Genomic DNA, 18567 nt, shown 5'->3' with positions numbered 1-18567 from the left:
TTTTTATTGAAAGAATTCGCTGCTGTCAGCAATGCCACGGACTACGCCTTTGTTGTCCTCGCGACTGGCTTAGAAGCTTGGAAAGCACCGCGCGTTGCATAATGCCGGTTCCCGAAAGTCAGCTTCGTCTCTGTACAGAAATGTTACTTGGTGGAGCGTACGCAAAAGTATTGCAGTGAAGCATAACAAGCGTGGGGAGAGGCTATTGCCACGGTACATAGTATCTATTCCTTAATTATACACGCGTGCACCCGGTATTGCCTGTCACAGTACGAGCACCGATATGCGTAATACGTGTACCGACAGGTTTTCAGAGCGTTTTTGAATGTGCTTGTGGCGGTTTGAACCCCTAAGGGCAGTAAATGACATGCATTTATTTTTTTTTCCAACTGGCCGATTTTTCGAACGTTTTCGCGGCCCCTAGGGAGATTGAAAAATCGGACGTGGACTGTGCAACTGACCAAGAAGATGCTTCAAATGGTCCGTGGGGCGAAGGAGTGGCGGAAGGAGGACAAGAACAGAAAGGACCTACGCATTGAGGAATGAACGGGAAAGGAAGCGTGCTTCCGTCGTTTTGAAGGAGCTTGAGCTCAAGAAACAGTGTTGTCTGATGCCGAGATGCAGCTTTCCCTTATCCAAACCAAAATAATTTCTTTAAAGCAGTGAAACACAACATTGAGGCGTCGTGCGCGGGCTGAGAGTATACCTCAACTGTCCTGACATATATGTCAGGACAGTTGACGACCTTTGAGAGAGAAACTTAATTGTGACAAAGTTCGGGCCTCATACCACTGAGCTTGCTATCAGTTGATAGAAATAGTTAATGTTCGAAAATAGTTGCTTCTGTATGCTTCCTTTTATTCGTATTTGAGAATGTCCGACTCCATTTGCAATTTTTTTCGAAGACATCTTATTTGCTGTGCATTTTACTAACACCGCCCTCCCCCCGCCCCCCCCCCTTTTATTCTCTTTTTGAATAACATAAACACTACTCCTTAGTATTCAAATTGGATAAAGTCGTTTTTTAAATATTTTTTTTCATATGCTTTCATATCAGTGACAGCATCGGGCGATATGGTTTCAGCCCGTCTTGACATAAAACAGTTCTTCATCACTCAAGGAATTTTGCAAAGGCACTCAGGGAAAAACTAGAAAACTCAGGGAATTTGGAAATGTCAACTTAGTAGACATCCTGAGAAATAATGATAGTGAAACGTCCAAGAATTGGCCTCGCAGAGTGCGTCGAGCGGCCAGTCGCGCGGCAATTTTGTGTGTATTGGCGAGCTTCTTTTACGCTCGGAAAAACACTTTTATGTAGCACGTATATTGAGCAACAGAAAGCTGTATGAGATTTTCATGTTGCTCTACAGTTTTCTCATTGCCACTTTTCATCTAATTATAATAATTGAGAATTTGATTAATTAATTAAGACTAATTCATTTGTCAACACCTTCTGCACTATTCCTTGACTTTAAAAAAGCATTTGACACAATATCTCATCACTTGCTGAATATTAAGTTAAACGTCTTTGAACATACCTAATAAAACCCGAAACTGGATTTGTAACTATCTAAATGGTCGTAAACAGTACGTGGTTCCTAATGGGTGTACTTCCTAATAGGTATATATATATATATATATATATATATATATATATATATATATATATATATATATATATATATATATATATATATATATATATATATATATTGATGACATTGTAGATGACATACAGTCCCCTTGAAATTATTTGCAGATGACTGTGTTCTTGACAGAGAAATAAATTCACGATCAGATGTAACAATCTTGTAGAGGGACCTTGATAAAATAGCAAATTGGTGTCTACGCTGGCAAATGAATCTGAAGATTAATACGTGTAATCACATCTGTTTTTCCAATAAAAAATCCGAACCTCAAACACAATAAAAAGCTCAAAACACAACAATGAAAATAGTCTAGGAGTGCAAGTACCTTGGTGTTCTTTTCACGCCGAAACTTAAATGGAACGCGCAAATCCAGCAGTCAGTATCTAAGGCAAGCAAAATGATTTTTTTATTCGTAGAAATTTCAAATAAGCGTCCAAAGAAGTTAAAGAAACACTTTATTTTTTGCATGTCAGATGTATCCCCGATTACGCCTCTATGATTTCGGACCCATATGAGGACTATTTGATAAAAGTAATAGAAAAACTTCAAAATCAGGCTGCACGCCTCGTCTTCAATAATTACCACCCTTTCGAAAGTATCACTGAAACAGAAGCATTGCTGGGCTGGGAAACGTTAATCGCGAAATTCTTCTACCGTATTTTCTACAATAAAACAGGCATCGATAGCCGCAACTACCTGTCGGATCCAACTTATGTCTCGACTCGACTCAACCACTCGGAGCAGGTGCGCGAATGCAGCTGTAATTCCCACCGTTTTGCCAAATCTTTTTTTTTTTTCCACAAACTCTGACAGACTGGAATTTGTTACTGGAGGAATGTGTTTCAATACCTGATAATTAATATTTTTATTCCCGCCTGTGTTTGTGACAATGCATTACTGTCTTAATTTTGTTTTAATTCTCTGTGACGCTTGAAAATGTTCGCGTATGCTCTGTGCTCCTTACCTTGATACCTTGATGTTCTATTACTTTATGCATTCTTTACTTATTTCTAGGAACGATTTAATACGCCTTTCTCGAACTTTTCCCCCTGCGACAATGCCTTCGAGGTGACACAGGTATTATCTAATAAATAAATAAATAAATAAATAAATAAATAAATAACCGACGTCGCAAATTACATGCGACGTTGTGACACATGCCAGAATTGCTAGAAGAGGAAAGCAAAAAAGTACGGATAGCTCGAGTCACTCCCTGCAGCTGAAGAATCCTACGACCTTCTTGCAATGGACCCAATTGGATAATTTTGCGGATATAGTTAAATCAAAAACATTCATCCGCTTGATACCACTCGTTGTGCATGGGCGTTCGCTCACAGAAGTGGAAAGAGCCGCGTCTACATTTCCTGTTTAAAAAGCATTTTCGCAGGTGGTAACCACGGAAGTTGCTATAAGATCGTGCAACAGCGGTCGCAGCATCAAAAGTTAAGCAGTTTCGAAAACACAACCAAAGAAGGAAGGCAATCAACTTTATTCAAGGTCCTGCAGGCCACGAGAGCTTTGGGCTCTCATGGAGTGGGCGTCTCCCACGACGGAACCGGGAGGTTGAGTTTCCTGGCGGCGTCGTCGACCTGCTGGACGGCCCAGAGTTGGGGAGCGAGTTTTTCCAAGTACACCAACTGTTTACGTCATCTCATCATCCACAATACCACGGTATAAACGAGCGGACGAATCAAACAGTAGTCACCAGACTTAAAGGGACTGACAACCAATTTTCATGGTACCAGTTTTTTTATTGCAATGGAAATCTTACCGGTCAGAGTGTCTAATCATGAAGTGCTAACGCGGAAAACGCCGTGGAACATTTTTTATCAGAATTTTTCGATCTGCAGTGAGGATGTAGTTCACTGGAAGCATGCTGAAAACGTTAACAAATGAGCGCGATAACGATTATGCGCCGGCATTAGTGGAAGGAAGACGACACGTGTAGCCGTTAAAAAAAAGAAAAAAAAAGAAATTTACGGGTTTCATGTGCAAAAACAATGATCTGATTATGAGGCACGCCGTAGTAAGGGACTCCGGAAATTTGGACCACCTGGGGTTCTTTAACGCGCACCTAAATCCAAGTACACGAGCGTTTGCGCATTTCGCTCCCGTCGAAATGCGGCCGCTGTGGCCGGGATTCGATACTGCGACCTCGTGCTTAGCAGCCCAACCCCATAGCCACTAAGCAACCGCGGCGGGTATGTGTGGTTGCAGCTGTGACAAAGTATGATTTTGTTTAACAAGTCGATGTTCCTGCGATTCATGTGGTTTCCTGTCGAGCTGCTTCGGTCAAAACTGAACCAATCGGATCGAAAACGAAACGACGCCTTTACACGTGATACGAAGTTCAGAATGCCGCCGTAGCCATGCGTGTGATTTTGATTTCCGAAGCGTAGAATGATGCTTGAGTATCTAATAATATACCAACTGCAAAATTTACGCAATAATTATGCTGCACTTAATAACAGTCGACTTACGTACAGTAATCTCATTATAATTCCTACTTAAGTCGCGAACAGTGCGCTGGATTCTACTACTATAAATCATGGTCATTTCATTCCCATCAACGTCTCGCAACACATTCTGGCCAGTTGTCGGCGGTCCCTTTAAATGCAAGATCAATGATGAACCACAGGAGTCTTGGACGTCGTCGATGAGTACGATAGGTCTGCTCACGAAGTTACTGTACTGTAAAAAATTTTATGTGAGAAAATAAGACAAAAAGCATCAATTAATTCTTAGCTCTCTATTCTGGGATTTTACCAAAATAAACTGTTTCGTCGTTCTTGCATAACTTGGAAGAGTTTTTTCCTATATGGGTCTTAATGGGATATTAAGGGAGCCACTTTTGCTCCGTTAATGACTACAACTTTCAGTTAGTCATGGGATGCGGTTGCAACAGATTATACATATACAGACAAGCACTACGTCAGCCATATACGAGGTGTGACCACAGCACGAGACCTGGCGCCGAGGCACTCGATACTACTCGACACAACCAAGCATCCGCTCTACGAGTTCATATAGACATGATCTTAGTGGCATTTGACTCGCCCCGACTGCAGCTGTGCTTTATTAAGAAACAGACCAATTGGCTCGTACATACGAGATCTATCTGCGTATACTAGCGTGGCTGGTAACGTTGCACACAAATTTTAATTGAGGATAGTAAAGAGACAAATCTCATTTCGCTCACAGTACTGATGCGAAGTTTCTCAATGTACTGTATGGGGAGCAAGTCTGTTAAAATCAAGAAAAATTGTGCCTTTGGCCATTAGCATAAAAAAATCATTTTGAAAATAAAATAATCTCTTTCAAATGAATGAAATTGTCCGTAGCAAGAATATTCATCTTCCGTTTCTTTTTCCTTTGTTTTTTACACATGTATATTTTTACAGTATGGTTACGCACCTTAATTCCTACCTGATGCACGTAATTCTATCTTACCTGGCCAAATTGTAGCGGCGAAGTGAAACTGTTGAGGACGCAAAGAAAATTGCGCTTCAGCTCGTTCGCCCATCACACTAAGAATAATCTATGATACAGGAAATATTTCTGCTTGACCTTCAAGTCGGTGACTCTGTACTTTACGAGATACCATGGCATCTCAACAACGACAACGTGAGTTCCGTCATGGATCGAAAGTCCTTACAGGTCCTGAACCGAAACTTTCTAGAGTGGGGAGGAGGGAAAGGCGTGACGACTGAAGAACGCAATGGCGTCTCTACAATCTCTCTCTCTCTCAGCGGGCGATGAAGTGGTGCGCGTGCTTTCGAATGAAAGTATGTTACGCGACATTAATTCCCGAACTTTGCGAGGAAATCCATTGGCATTCGGGTAATATTGTGCTCCAATGCATAAAACGACGTTTTTTTTTGTTTTTTTTTTTAAAGAGAGCAAGTAGAACGACAATGCATTTTTACCGCGAGTTTGACGGCGCATATCTCGTAAGTGGAGTCATCCACAGAATTCTCTTCAAGTGGACATGTCTTGCAGTCTCACCCGCTAGAACTTGTAAATTGCAATATGTGTCATAAGGTAATTAGTCAAAACTGATTAGTGAATTCTTGTTAGTCGATTATTCATTCTATTTTTTGTGTGTGTGTGTGTGAAAGTAATGTCCGCCTCTTCGAGTAGACCAGCTCATGGACTAGAATTGTGCTGTCTGCCGCAGGCAGGTTTTCCTTTTTAATTTGAAAACGTTCGATGAAACACCCTGTATCTCCCTCAGCAGCTCCACGAAATAGTCTTCTATGCCTTCGTGCTTAAGAATATCCCATAACAATTCCCTGTCTACGTTGTCATAGGCTCCTTTAATATCTATGCGCTAAGTTAGTACAAACATATCCTCTGAACGTCTGCCTGCCCTGAACCCATTCTGCAGTTCCCCCAGTACGTCATTCTTCTCCACCCACTTCGACAGTTCCAATTTTATGGCTTGCATTGCCATTATATACTGTATATAACCGACGTTACTGTAACTGGCCTGCATGAGCTCGTATTATCCTTATCACCTGTACCTTTGTAGATGAGGTCCATCTTGCTTTCACGCCATCAAACCGTAATTTTCTTCGTTCTCACCGCTTGCTCTATGCACTAGTCAGCAGTGCCACGCACTTTGGACCGAGGTTTCTGTCTAGCTGTATTAAAGCGATAGCATTAAGGGCCGCATTTCGCAAAAAACCCGGCGTCGGCGTCCCGCGTCCGGTGTCCAGCGTCGACCGTCTTCCGAACCACGCATACCCAACGCCTCTTCTATCACCAAAGTTACTCACGCGTTGCCTTACATTCTTGACAGAATTATTCCTCGGAATTTTGAGAATGACAGCCCACAAACGAATGTGATGAGAAAAAAAAAGAACACCGATAGCGCATATCTTTTATGTTGGATCATCTCAGAACTTATTAAAAGCGCGAAACAATAACAGGAGACCGGCCCACGCAAGAGGCCGCGTTTCTACCAGAAAGCCAGGGATTTTTTAATGCTAGCGCGTTCCACTCTTAAAGGCGAAGCTTAAGCGTCCTACAATTTTGGGGGGATTTCATCGGGTCCTGCTGACATGTTATTAGGGACATTTTCTTCTGCGTCTCTTTTTCCAATTAAAGCGTTCTATGCTAAATTTTTATCTCTCAGGCGTCTTCGCAGCGTCAATTGACGCAGCGAAGACGCACCCGACGGTCGAGCAGACGGATTCGCTGTTGGCACGGCGCGCGTCAGTGTGGCAGGCCGCTATAGTCCATGATTTCCTGCCGCGCTTTCCCAACTGCGACGGGATAGACCTGCGACTCCCCCCCCCCCCCCCCCCCCCCGAAACAGCCAATGCCGTTCGCCAGAGCCACCTTCGGCCATCAGAGTGGTCACGAAGTCGCGCCGGAAACTTGCAGCGTGGCCGACCGTAAAGATGAAAGGCGCAGGGCAGCGCGAAAATGAGAGAGCGAATACGAAGAGTATGAACTAGTGAACAAGTAAAGCAGGCGTTCGGAGGGACGGCCTCTTATCGCTTCGTTACAATATATACACATATACGCGCCACAACGCGCAACAGTGCTCTGAGACAACCAACGCGCGGATGCGCTGATTGGCTGAGCGCAGCGCAGTATATATCGGTCCCCCTCGGTTGCCCTTGTTCTAGTTTATTATATATATATATATACTAGAACAAGGGCAACCGCGAACCCATATTTTTTCACACACACACACACACACACACACACACACACACACACACACACACACACACACACACACACACACACACACACACACGCACGCACGCACGCACGCACACACACACACACACACACACACACACACACAAGTTCTTGCTCACGTCCTCGTCGTCTTCAGCACGTCGCGCCCGTGATGGGACGATTTGGTAGCTGAGCAGGACGTAGCGCGTCGACTTGCCGAAGTGCTCGGAGAGCGGAACGTTCAGGAACGGAGTCCTCCACAACGGCATGCCTCTTAATCAGAAAGTGGTTTTGGCACGTAAAACCCCATAATTTAATTTTTTTTAAAAGCACGCGTATTTATTTGTCGACACTGTCCATAACATAATACAACATTGCGCAAGCGCGCTCCAACGCATAATACAACATAAATACCTATAACACCTATAAGTATTAGAATAAAACACTGCGCAAGCGCGCTCCTATCCACCCCCCCCCCCAAAAAAAAAAAAACTAAAATTCAATCGTGCACCGCTATGCGCATAAAAACGTTAAAGAAATGCTGCGAAAGCGTAATACATAAAGGCAAGCTCTGAATCAGGCCCTTATCATGTGGGCACTGATAGTGCTAGATAAAAACGCTGCACATCCAACACTACCAGTGCCCCCATGATTGGATTTTACTTTTTTGGGGGGGGGGGGGGGGTTAGGAGCGCGCTTGCGCAGTGTTTTATTTTGCTCATAATCTGTGTAGACAGATAAATAAGCATGGTTTTCTGAGAATAAATTTTGGTCATGTCTCGTATTCAGTTAATCTGTCCTCCTGTTGTTTAATGCTTCAAGTATGCATTTTCACAAACTCGAGCGTCCTTTCTCCTCACCTGAACCTCTTGTCATAGGTAGAGATGGGCAAGACGGCTCACTTCAGTGAGTCGCTCGGGACGGCTCAGCTCAATGGAATGAACTGGTTCATTTGAACGGCTCACCGGTTCATTTAAATCTGTAACCTAGCTGTGGTATGCATAGTCTAGTTCTTTCGCTTCGAGAAAAACGACAAATGCGTTAGCGGAATAAGTGTGTTATATGTATTTTGAATATGATTGTGACTAACAATTTCTTCTTCTAAAAGCGCGAAGCTTTAATACTGATAACCCTTTATCTTGTGATTATTGGCAATAAGACGCTGTCACTCCCGCCTCGCCGTGCTGACGAAAGTACGGTGGTAGCGAAACGAGATGCTTGCGCGATCTCGCCTTTGAGAGCCGTGAGCCGACGATCTGAGCGGAGCTGCACGCAAGCGGAGAAGAGCTGGGCGAGAGCGACGGCAGATGACAGAAAACAGAACGGCAGCCGAGTCCGAGTCGAGCTGACTGGAACTCGAACGAACATGGTCGGACGTTTGGAACGCGGAGAAAGATTGAGAACTACCGAAGTCGCACCCAGAAGAGCCGGCTCAGACGGAACGGCTCGGCACGACGCCCTTTGCAAAAGAACCGCTCGTGCAAGTGCTATGCTAGTTCTGCATGAGCAGGAGCTAGCACTGAACTCGCACTCGCGAAATGAGAGGTTAGTTCATGAAGCATGGGGAAAATTTAATGGCGTTTGTTGGTGTGATCCATTCTTAGCTTGGCAGCTCTTGGAATCCTATGCTAAGTTGCACAGGTGTTGTAGTGGTGGTGCCCTGGTTGCTGTAATAGCTTGGTACACAGCATGGTTGAGAGTGGATTTTGTCCCTTCTCATTTTTATACACTTAAAACAAAGAAAGGCACTGTTTTCATATACACCCGCCATGGTGGCACAGTGGCCATGGTGTTCTGCTGAGCATGAGGTCGCGGGTTTGATTCCCAGCTGTGGTAGCTGCATTTTGATGAGGGCAAAACAGAAAAATGATTGTGTACTTAGATTTAGGTGTGCATTAACAAACCCAGTGGTCAAAATCCGAAGCCCTACATCATGGCATCTCTTTCACCCCTAGTGTCGCTTTGGGACTTTAAACCCCGTGAATTGATATTACTCTTTTCACAGCTTATGTGTCTCTATTGTGATGGAGTTTTAATTCACATTTATTTGAACATGTGGAGGGATAAAAAGCTAAGAGTATGAATTGCGCAGAACACAGGCATGTTTACTAATTTATTTATTTATTTATCTATTTAGCAAAATTTGTTCAACATATCTCCTCGCTCCAAGGGCATTACAGGAAGGAGAGTGAATTTATAAGGATTGTGCAGATAAAATAGCAACTTCAAAACAAGTAACATTAACAAAAGGCATCATTAATGATACCGTTGAAGCTCTTGGTGTCTGTGATGGCGGCAATGGAGGTGAGAAGGCAGCTCCATTTTGTGCTAGTTTTGGGGATGAAAGAATCATTACACATTTGTATGGCAAGATGGCACACAAACTTTGAAGTTGTGGTTCCAGCACAATAATACGTACATGGGAGGAGAAAAGGAACAGCTTTAATAATTGGAGTATAATGACAAGATTTTGGGAACAAAGCAAAGTGAGAGCATGCTTTGTTTACAGTGCGTCTTAAAACAACTCCTGGCAGCAGAAGCCCTACTAGCAAAAGCCCCATCAGGACATTGGGTTTACTCAATGTGCCACAAAGTTGACATTCTGAGGGAATAGGGGGCATATTATGCGTGATGCATGGGCAAATTTTCAGTCAGATCATTGAGTGTAGCCAGGTAATTGCACCCTTTGTGAAAAATTTCTTAAGTGCTTAAAATTGTTATATGGTCATTATCAGCTGTTCCCCATTGTCGCAAAAGTATTATACATCGCACCGAGTTTGCATTTTGTGAAAATGGAGGGTCTCCTTATTTTCATGCATTAAGTAAGATGCCTGTGGTGTCCTCAATGAATAAATTAGTCACCCTGTTTATATTTTGTGAATGTAGGGTGAAGGTTATGGGTGACGTGTAAGCAAAGTTCAAAGTGTGTCATTCAGTTACGGTGTAGAATTTAGCCTGCTATCCTGGGAGAACTATCAGCCACTGAAATCAAATTTGGTAGATGGGGGAACAATATGGCCGATATGGCCGCAGAGGGTTAGTTTTAACCAATTAAACCTAACTCACCTGCGTTTCGATAGGTGGACCTATCTTTGTGAAAGGCAGCTTTGTCATCCTCAACGAGTTCTAACCCATTGAAACTAGCTCACTGAGAATGACAAGGCTGCCTCCAACTAAGATAGGTCCACCTACCAAAATACAGGCCAACCTGTCTGATGCACTTAATCCCTGTTTATGTAACTTCTGTACCACAATGTGCTACTGTGTCTGAACGCCCCGTCTTAATTTTGGATCGGCATGACAGGAGTAATATTACAAAATAAAATTAGCAGTGCAGTTCTGAATGGATTCAAGGGCAGCGGAAAGCATTATGTGATTAGGATCCCAGATAGCACATGCATATTCTAGTTTAGGGCGAACAAGTGTTTTATACAGATGTAGTATTAGCGACGATAGTTATTGGGAAAAATTATTACGTAAGTAACCCAGTATGCGGTTAATGTTCTTCGCAACATAGTCACCATGAATGCATGAAGAAAGATTGCTGATGATGTGGATGCCAATGTATTTGTAAGATGTTACAGGATCTAGTGACATGTCATCAAGATTTACTCATCAAGACTTATTCCCTATAAACACTAATGAAACTAAAGCAGTGCTGTTTAATCCAAAGAATCAGTGTAATATTGTTAGTAGTGTCCTTATTATTTGGAATACAATTTTTGAAGTTGTGGCACCTGGCTTGGAATCAACATGTAAATATGGTTACTAACAAACTTTGCTTATGCGGTCGGAGTGCTAACAAGATTGCATTGATCACTACCAACATACATAACTTTATTGATTTATAATGCACTTTTTCTTACCCATACTAACTATTGTTTCTTGGTTTGGGGGAAAACAACTGCATCAAATCTTCAGAAACTTCAAGTACTTCAGAGAAAAGCCATGCACACTATTACAAACTCACCATTTCATGCTCATACAGAACCACTATTTACTAAAATTGGCTTGCAGCAAGTTGATTCACTGTACAATCATGCTTTATGGAAACGTTATAGGTTGGGAAACCGCAAAGACAACCCTTTCTTTGAGCACCTGTTGAGCCTAACAAAAAATCAATTGCCCAACACGTCACCGTCACATACGAACCTAACTATGATACTCAAATGTTACAATACATACTGCCATCCCTTCTGAACTCACTGTGTCCTTATCCTTAAAATGTAAAACTAATTTCTTACTATTTACCAATTTATTATATATTCGTTTCTTGTTGACATGTTCATTTAATTCTGCTATATGTATACTATGCAATTGCCCTGTTCACTATGAAATCTTCTTTTCAATTGTATAACATTATTGTAAATGTATTTTCTATGTTGATAGAAATTGTATAAGGCCGTTGCACTGAAAAAGAGAAAATATGACTCTATTTGTATATATTATACCTCTAATCACTCATTTCATTCTTCTGCCTTCTTAGAGGGCACAGATCTTCGTCAAGCCAATTTTCAGGGCTTTTGCCTGTCTCCCTGACATCGGATCATGTATACCTGCACGTGTGATGTCAAATAAACTTTGACTTCGAGGCATAGGCACCGACTGTTAGGATGGGGGGGAGGGGGGTGTTGCGGGGAGGCTCGGAGGCTCAGGCACCCTCTGAAGTTTCTCAAAGAGGGTGCGAGGGACCTGGTGCAAAGCCCCCCCCCACTCCTCTTCCTGCACCCAAACTTGTCATTTCCAGGTCTCTGTCGCCCACATCTGAGGTCTCTTTTACGTTCTTAACTTTTCATTTGATAATTTTTTCAACTGACTAAAAGCTGGTTATATTGTTTGCATGGCTGTGCTCCGTATTTTATAGTTAAATAATATGTTCACTTAATTTCTGCGAATGCTGATAATCGAGGGAAAAGCGCACTAAAGAGGAATTCAGCAAACTAATCTTCATTTCTAATGGTATACAGGCAACTTCTACCTAGAGAGGCCTACTCCTTGTTGTTACGCAACCTAACTTCATTTCTAATGGTACACGGGCAGCTTCTACCTAGAGAGCTTACCTCCTTGTTGTTCTGCAAGATCTTCGTAGTTCTTACAGAACCTCACGATACCCCAAATGCCGGACACTTGGATATATCTCATACATTTGACCGTGTGCAATGGCAGTTCATCTGGCCCAGCTTATATTGATCCGTCTGATGCTATGTTGCATCTTGTGAACTTTTCCAACATCACAAGAAGCCTTTCTTGCTCCCAGCTGGTTTCCTTCAGCTCACTGCTGCCCCTGGCGACTCGTTTTCTGGCATTAGAATGGCCTTGCTACGACCTTTCCCCACGTATAATTTCGGTAAAAAATGGATTGTTGTTGCCAGAGACCATGCTACGCGCTACACAATCAAGTGGGTTAACCCAACTAGCTGCGCCACCAACATTTCAGACTTTCTCCTCCACAATGTATTTCTACAACATGGCTCCCCTTGTGAGCTCATCACTGATCGCGGCCACTGCTTTCTTTCGAAGGTTGTGGACAAACTTCAGTGCTCGTGCTCGACTCACCACACATTCACAACTGCATATCATCCCAAATCTAGTGGACTTACGGAATGCTGAACCCTAAGCGCAGAGGCATGCTTTCCATGCACGGTATGTGTCTGATGATCATCACGACTGTGACACCCCATTATGTTTTGTTACATTTGCATATAACACTTCATGACATCGACACTTCTGGCTGCTCTACTCTTGCCTGGATGTCATCTTCTCCTGCCCCTCGACATGTTGCTTCCTTCTGATGTAGTCTCAAGTACTGTGTACCCGGCAATGTCAGCACGGGCATCCGCTTGCCCATGCTGCCATCACCTGAACAATTGCCTGTAATCATCTGTCTGTGTCCCACATTGCTCAAAAGACTAGTTACAACCATCACCACCAGGATGCGCACTTTAAGCCTGAATCCCTCATCTTGCTCTGAATACCTTTTCATCGTGTCAGACTCTCAAACAGACTCCTCTAATGGTATCTTGGCCCATACCGCCTCTTGCATCAAGTCACTAACGTGACATGAGGTCTCCTCCCTGGTCCCCACATCGTGATCTATGGGACCTATGGCTGAAATCATTAATGTCTCCCATCTCAAGCCGTACTATACCGCTGCTTGCTCTTCGCCATAGAAGGCACCGGGACGGTGCTTTTGCTGCCAGGAGTTGTGTGACGGGTGCTTTGTTCATCAACAAAGACGATGACAATGATTTTGGCTGGTGTGCTGAGCTCGTGCTGACCTTGGCCTTGGTTGCAGGGGTGGGCCATGTTACCAGTCTGAGTTAATATTTTCCCATAACAGTATGGTGCTAAATGTTCACATTGCTTCCAACATTGCTCTGCAAGTTGTTACAGCGAAGGAACTAGTGCAACTATATAAAAGTGCTCGAAAATGTTATATGTTTGTTTTAATGGTGTCCTGGAAAAACTAGCTCCTTCATGGAGTTTATATTTATACCTTCAGATGTCCTGATAAGCTAGTTGGCAATTGATGACTCGGTTATAGCATCACACTTGAAAAAACATGGACTTAATAAATAAGCATACCTGAGAACACGGGTATCCACGGACACAAAAAAAATGAAGCGCCGAATTTTTTCAGCACTTCATTTCTTTGTGTCCGTGTTTTTTCAAGTGCACTGCCTATTAACGCTAAGCTATATTTAGAAGGAATGTGGGGAGTATTAGCGGTAATACACAGAAAATTTATTTTTTCTGTGTATTACCCTGCACCGGTTCAGACATTTGTCCCATCGCAGCACTAAATTTGAGACGCTGTTGTTGTCAGTCAGTGACGCACACGGCCTCCCTGAACACCCATTGTCATGCAAGTCTTCACAGCCTTTTGTGAATTCACAACACCACCACCTCACATTTCTCAAAGCTAGACACCTTTCCCCATATGTGGGCTGCATTTCCCTGTGGATTTCGATAGGCGTTCGGCCCTTGCTCCATAGAAAATGAATCACACTTCGTTGCTCATACACTGTGGACATGTGAAGCGCAATTGCCATTTTCAACAAATGACAGCAGCGCTGTGCCGCGAGGCTAATGGCAGATAAGGCTGGGCAGGTCCACGAAAGGTCCAATGGATATGCTGACTTTGCATTTACTGCCGTAATGTGGCCAAAAAAAACAAACAAAAAAAGGGCAAGGACGTTCTGATTCACCCTCGTATATTAATAGAATGTCTTCCTGGAGTATTATTTAATGAGAGGACACATGCAGTATAATGTGTTCAAATAATATATATATATATATATATATCATCATCAACCTATTCTAACTCCACTGCAAAATGAAGGCCTATCCCTCTGATCTCCAATTACCCCTGTGCTGCGCCAGCCAATTTCAACTTGCGCCTGCAAATTTTTTAATTCCATCACCCTACCTAGTCTTTTGCCGCCCTCGACTGCGTTTGCCTTCTCTTAGCACCCATTCTGTAACCCTAATAGTCCACCGGTTATCTAACCTATGCATTACATGACCTGCCCAGCTCTATTTCTTTCTCTTAATGTCAATTAGAATATTGGCTATGCCTGTTTGTTCTCTGATCTACGCCAGTCTCTTCCTGTCTCTTAACGTTACGCCTATCAATCTTCGTTCCATCACTCTTTGTGTGGTCCTTAACATGTTTTCAAGCTTCTTTGTCAGTCTCGAAGTTTCTGCCCCATGTGTTAGCAACGGTAGAATGCACTGATTGCACACCTTTCTCCTTAGCGATAATAGTAAGCTTCCAGTAAGGATCTGAGTATGTCTGCCATATGCACTCCAACCCAATTTTATTCTTCTATAAATTTCCTTCTCATGATCAGGGTCCCCTGTGAGTAATGGACCTAGGTAAACGTATTCCTTTGCAGACTCCAGAGGCTGACTGGCGATCCTGAACTCTTGTTCCCTTGCCAGGCTATTGATAATTATCTTTGTCATTTGCATATTAAACTTCCACCCCACTCTTACACTTTCTCTGTTAACATTCTCAAGCATTTGTTGTAACTCGTCTCCAGTGTTGCTGAACAGGACAATATCATCTGCAAACTGAAGGTTGCTGAGATATTCGCCATTAATCCTTACGCCTAAGCCGTCCCAATTTAACAGCTTGAATACTTCTTCCAAGCATGCAGTGAATAGCATTGGAGAGATTGTGTCTCCTTGTCTGACCCCTTTTTTTTAGTTATCTTACTACTTTTCTTGTGCAGAATTAAGGTCGCTGTGGAATCTTTGTAGATATTTTCCAAGATAATTACGTAAGCCTCCTGTACTCCTTGATTACATAATGCCTCTATGACTGCTGGTATCTCTACTGAATCAAATGCCTTTTCGTAATCTATGAAAGCCATGTAGAGAGGCTGATTGTACTCTGCAGATTTCTCGATTACCTCATTGATGACATGGATGTGATCCATTGTATGTAGAGTATCCCTTCGTGAAGTCAGCCTGTTCCCTTGGTTGACTGAAAGTCAAGTCTTGCCCTTTATCTACTGGAAATGATCTTGGTGAAAATATAATACAATACTGGAAGTAAGCTACTGGGCCTATAATTTTTCAATTCTTTAACGTCTCCTTTTTTGTGGATTAGTATAATGGTGACATTTTGCCAGTTCTCTGGGACCTTTGAAGTCATGAGACATTTTGTATAAAGGGCCGCAAGCTTTTCAGTCATGACGTCTCCTCCATCTTTGATTAAATCAACTGTTATTCCATCTTCTCCTGCCGCCTTTCCTCATTTGATGTCTTCTAAAGCCCTTCTAACTTCATCGCAAGTTATAGAAGGAGCCTCTGTAACCTGTTTGTTACTATTTTCAATGGAGGTATCCTGGCTGCTCTGGGTGTTGTACAGGTCAGTACAGAATTCTTCCACTGCTTTTACTATATCTTCGAAATCGCTGATGATATTACCCTGCTTATCTTTCAGTGCATACATCTTGGCTTGTCCTATGCCAAGTTTTCTTCTCACTGATTTCAAGCTGCGTTCATTTATTACTGCTTCCTCAGTCTTTCTTACATTATAATTTCGAATATCCTTTACTTTCTCCTTGTTGATCAGTTTTGACAATTCCATGAATTATCTGACCTCTTGAGTTAGACTGTTTCAATCTTTGTCGTTTCTTTATTAGGTCCTTCATTGTTTGGGAGAGCTTAGCTACTGGTTGCCTTGGGGTGTTGCCTCCGACTTAAAGTGCTGCTTCTGAAGCCAGCCTGGTTACAGTTTCATTCATTACCTCTGTGTCATCTACATCTCGCTGTTCTAAGGCTGCATATTTGTTTGCAAGTACCAGCCTGAATTGGTCCGTTTTTATCCTTACTGCATCTAGGTTGGCCTGTTTCTTCTTGACCAATTTTACTCTTTCTCTCTTCAAATTCGGGTGAATCCTAGACTTCACTAACTTATGATCACTTCACTTTACCCTGCCTAACACTTTAAATCCTGCACTATGCTGGAATCAACAGAAAGTATGAAATCGATTTCATTCCTTGTTTCACTATTAGGGCTTTTCTAGTTCCACTTTATGTTGCTACGCTTTCTGAAGAAGGTGTTCATCCTTCGTAGCTTATTCCTTTTCGTGAATTCTACCAACATCTCTCCTCTAGTGTTTCTAGAACTGATGCTATAGTTGCCAAATGCTTGTTCACCAGCCTGCTTTTTCCCCACCTTTGCATTGAAGTCGCCCATTACTACAGTACACTGAGTTTGCACTTTTCTCATGGCTAATTTCACATCTTCATAAAACTGATCTACTTCATCATCATCATGACTGGAGGTTGGAGCATAGGTTTGTACCACCTTTAACCTACACCTCTTGTCAAGTTTTATTACGACTGCTGCTACCCTCTCATTAATGCTGTAGAATTTGTCAATGTTGCCTGCTATGTCCTTACGTATTAGGAATACTACCCCATATAACTTCCTAGCTGGGAGTCCTCTACAGCAGAGGATGTGGCTGTTAGTCAGCACTGTATAAGCCTCACCAGTTCTTCTAACCTCACTAAGGCCAATGATATCCCAAACAATGCCTGATAGTTCCTCAAAGAGTCCTGCTAAGTTAGCCTCACTCGAAAAAGTTCGAGTGTTAAAGGTTGCAAGGGTCAGTTCCCACTGGTGGCTTGTCCAGGTCCAGAGATTCTTAGCACCCTCTGCTGCGTTACAGGTCTGACCCCCACCTTGGTTAGATGTTCTGTAGCTGCTGGGGACTGAGGGCCATGGTTTATTTGTAGGAATCATGAGGGAAGTAATGGTCGAATACTGCACCAGGTAGGCCAATTCCTGTTCTGGTGAGGGAGTGTAGCTTAGTGGGCCTTCCTGATTGGATTAGTGTAGCCCCTCTGGTTCTCGGCATTTTAGCCGGTGTCAGGCGCCACTCCAAGCCTAGAGATGTTTGAGTACAGGAGGTGGTGAATTCAAGATTACCACATTCAGATTTTTAAAAAAAGAAAGAAAGAACCCCCCCCGAGGATTCGAACTTCTGATTTACCGAACATACAAGTTAGCTCAGTCAGATAACCTTGCAGGCTGTGAGACTGTCTTATTGTGGAGAATTTCAGTGCAGAGGTTTTCTAAATGGTTCTGCACTCGTAGTTATGGAATCTCACGTATGCAGGCATCTGTGAACTCGGCTAGGTACACGAGCTCATAAAGCTCATCAGGCCTCAGCCCCCCTCCCCCCTAAATGAAAACTCTCCTATCATCTGCAGGAGGAGTTGGTTATTTTCCTATAAATAATTCAATTGGCAGCAAAATGTTTTGTTGAGAAGTACAGGCGGGAAGGTCGCTAATGTAAATAAGGAAGAGCAAGGAATCCAAGATAGATCCTTGTTAGATGCCAGACAAAACCAGGGAGACAGTGGACGAACATTCATTAGCACTTACATGTTGGGCACGGTTAGAACAGAAGTCTTCAATCCACTCGAATACTTTGCTGAGAATAGTACTAAGCTTGATAAGTTTAAAATGAAGTAAGTTATGCATCAGCCCATCAAAAGCTTTAGCAAAATCAAGAAATATACAATCAACATCAACGTAAATGTTTAAGATCATAAGTGAAAGATAACCAGTGTTTCACATGAAAACATTTTCCTGAATCCATGCTGACAGAGAAAAAAAGAACGGTCTTCTAGGAATTCAATTAGATGCGAGTATACTATAACATGTTCTAAAAGCTTACATGGTATGCTTGTTAGTGATATG

The sequence above is a fragment of the Dermacentor albipictus genome, chromosome 1, assembly GCF_038994185.2.
Source record: "Dermacentor albipictus isolate Rhodes 1998 colony chromosome 1, USDA_Dalb.pri_finalv2, whole genome shotgun sequence".
Lineage (NCBI taxonomy): Eukaryota > Metazoa > Arthropoda > Arachnida > Ixodida > Ixodidae > Dermacentor > Dermacentor albipictus.
The sequence above is the reverse complement of the archived record's forward strand: the minus strand, read 5'-3'. Positions refer to the sequence as shown.